Here is a 2,762-nt window from a genome sequence, read left to right on the forward strand (position 1 = left end):
CTGATTTTACCTGCTAACTTATCAAACCTGTTCCCCTCTTCCTACCTCTACTTTCACTGCTCTCATCATTTTTACTGATTTATATATTTTTCTGGAGACAGAGTCTCACCCCATTGTCAGGCTGGAGTGCAGTGGTAGGATCTCAGCTCGCTGTAACCTCTGTCTCCCGGGTTCAAGCGATTCTCCTGCCTCAGCCTCCTGTGTAGCTGGGATTACAGGCATGCACCACAACGCTCGGCTAATTTTCATATTTTAAGTAGAGACGGGGTTTCCCCATGTTGGTCAGGCTGGTCTCAAACTCCTGACCTCAGGTGATCCACCCGCCTGGGCATCCCAAAGTGCTGGGATTACAGGCGTGAGCCCCCACACCGGCCTGCTCTCATCGTTTTTTTTTTTTTTTTTGAGACAGAGTCTTGCTGTGTCACCCAGGCTGCAGTGCAGTGGCGTGATCTCAGCTCACTGTAAGCTCCACCTCCCGGGTTCATACCATTCTCCTGCCTCAGCCTCCTGAGGAGCTGGGACTACAGGTGCCTGCCACCACGCCCAGCTAATTTTTCGTATTTTTTAGTCGAGACGGAGTTTCACCGTGTTAGCCAGGATGGTCTCGATCTCCTGACCTCGTGATCCGCCCGCCTCGGCCTCCCAAAGTGCTGGGATTACAGGCGTGAGCCCCCACACCGGCCTGCTCTCATCGTTTTTTTTTTTTTTTTTGAGACAGAGTCTTGCTGTGTCACCCAGGCTGGAGTGCAGTGGCCGGATCTCAGCTCACTGCAAGCTCCGCCTCCTGGGTTTACGCCATTCTCCTGCCTCAGCCTCCCGAGTAGCTGGGACTACAGGCGCCCACCACCTCGCCCGGCTAGTTTTTCGTATTTTTTAGTAGAGACGGAGTTTCACCATATTAGCCAGGCTGGTCTCAAACTCCTGACCTCAAGTAATCCGCCCACCTCGGCCTCCCAAAGTGCTGGGATTACAGGCGTGAGCCCCCACACCGGCCTGCTCTCATCGTTTTTTTTTTTTTTTTTGAGACAGAGTCTTGCTGTGTCACCCAGGCTGCAGTGCAGTGGCGTGATCTCAGCTCACTGTAAGCTCCACCTCCCGGGTTCATACCATTCTCCTGCCTCAGCCTCCTGAGGAGCTGGGACTACAGGTGCCTGCCACCACGCCCAGCTAATTTTTCGTATTTTTTAGTCGAGACGGAGTTTCACCGTGTTAGCCAGGATGGTCTCGATCTCCTGATCTCAGGTGATCCGCCCACCTCGGCCTCCCAAAGTGCTGGGATTACAGGCACGATCACGGCGCCTGGCTGCTCTCATCATTTTTATCTGGACTTCTTCAGTGGTCCCCAAACCTGGTCACCCATCCTATCCTTTCAGGTCCATCTTTCTCACAGCTACAACAGTGAATCATCTGACACAGAAATCGGACAAAGTCTACATCTGTAATGTGGGAAGTTAAAAAAAAAAATAAAAAGGAAAACAAATCTGACAAAGTCACTTTGTGTTTAAGACCCTTACATAATTCTTCCTAAGGTGCGCAATGCCCTCCATGATACGGCTCTCCACTATTTATCCAGCCTCATCTCTTAACATTCCCAATTCCACAGTTTACTCCAGCAAACCTTGAACTTTCCATAGTCCCATGTACACCAAGCTAGTTACATCGCCACACTTCTGGCTAAAGGAACGCCCTCCCTCGCCTGCCTCATCACATGCTACTTCTTTCAGGAATCCTTTCCTCCTCCACTTCCAAACTGGGCTAGAGCAATCATTAACTCTGGTGCTCTCACAGATTCCCAGACACAGGTTAATCTGAAACCCGAAACGCTCAAAAAGCTGAAACTTTTTGAGTACCAACATTCTGAGCACCAACACGATGCTCAAGGAAAATGCTCACTGGTGCATTTCAGATTTTGGATTAGGGACGCTGAACCTGTAAGTATAATGAAAATATTTCAAGGCTGGGCACGGTGGCTCACACCTATAAGCCAGCACTATGAGAGGCTAAGGCAGGAGGACTGCTTGAACTCAAGGAGTTTGAGACCAGCCTGGACAAGAGAGTGAGATCCCAGCTCTACAAAAAATTTAAAAATTAGGCCGGGCGCGGTGGCTCATGCCTGTAATCCCAGCACTTTGGGAGGCTGAGGTGGGCGGATCACAAGGTCAGGAGACAGAGACCATCCTGGCTAACAAGGTGAAACCCCATCTCTACTAAAAAAAAATACAAAAAATTAGCTGGGCGTGGTGTCAGGCGCCCATAGTCCCAGCTACTCGGGAGGCTGAGGCAGGAGAATGGTGTGAACCTGGGAGGCGGAGCTTATAGTGAGCCGAGATCGCGCCACTGCACTCCAGCCTACGTGACAGAGCAAGACTCCGTCTCAAAAAAAAAAAAAAGAAAAATTTTTTAAATTAGCCAGGCATGGTAGAGTACGCACCTGTGGTCCCAGACACTCGGGAGGCTGAGGTGTGACGATCACGTGAGCCGCAGTGACCTATGACAGCGCCACTGCACTTCAGCCTAAGTGACAGAGTGAGACCCTGTCTCTAATAATAATCATGAAAACCTTAAAAAAAAAACAACAAAACCTGAAATCCAAAACATTTCTGGTCCTAAGAATTTTGGATAAAGGAAACTCAACCGTAATGCAATAGTTCTAAAACACAATAGAACGTATTCTTCACAGAAGTCTTACTAAAAAACAGAAAACATTCTGCGCATGTAAATACTGCACATTTTGAAATGTGAAGGTTAGAATGCAAGAAAAA

The 2,762-nt window shown here is 49.0% G+C and overlaps 1 protein-coding gene across 1 annotated transcript in view; it reads right to left on the reverse strand.

Annotated features, from left to right (window-relative positions):
- PRPF8 (pre-mRNA processing factor 8) overlaps positions 1-2,762 on the reverse strand; it is a 37,519-nt gene that overhangs the window by 21,352 nt on the left and 13,405 nt on the right. The gene's annotated exons all lie outside the window — the stretch shown is intronic.

The sequence above is a fragment of the Colobus angolensis genome, unplaced genomic scaffold (genome assembly GCF_000951035.1).
Source record: "Colobus angolensis palliatus isolate OR3802 unplaced genomic scaffold, Cang.pa_1.0 Scaffold110, whole genome shotgun sequence".
In the NCBI taxonomy this organism is placed as follows: Eukaryota; Metazoa; Chordata; class Mammalia; order Primates; family Cercopithecidae; genus Colobus; species Colobus angolensis.